Source organism: Trypanosoma theileri (assembly GCF_002087225.1).
Source record: "Trypanosoma theileri isolate Edinburgh chromosome Unknown TM35_Tth_50_V1, whole genome shotgun sequence".
In the NCBI taxonomy this organism is placed as follows: Eukaryota; Euglenozoa; class Kinetoplastea; order Trypanosomatida; family Trypanosomatidae; genus Trypanosoma; species Trypanosoma theileri.
Window position 1 is genome coordinate 32,240 of NW_021639892.1, and position 417 is coordinate 32,656.

Sequence of the window (417 nt, forward strand, 5' to 3'; positions counted from 1 at the left end):
ATATGTGTGTATACGCAATTATAAATATAAATTCATCCTGTTATTATTATTTCATTTTCCCTTTCATTGCAAAAAGCAATTCATCATCATTATCACAGTGCAAGCCCAGGCACACACAGAGAGAGTCTCCAAGAACACACACACACACAATAAAGTAGCAATAATAATAATTATAGGATAAACACACAGAGAGAGCAAAAACACACAAAACACAATAAAATTAGGAAGCAAAGAAAAGAAGAGAAATCCCAACAGGTGGAAGATTAGTTAGACTGTAGGGGTACTTGCAAAAAGAAGAAAAGAAAACAAAGGATGACCTGAGTCACACCACCATCACCACACAATCACAATCAGCACACAAGAATACAGGCCAGTGTAACCACAATCAGTAGTGGTACACGCACCCACACAGAACTG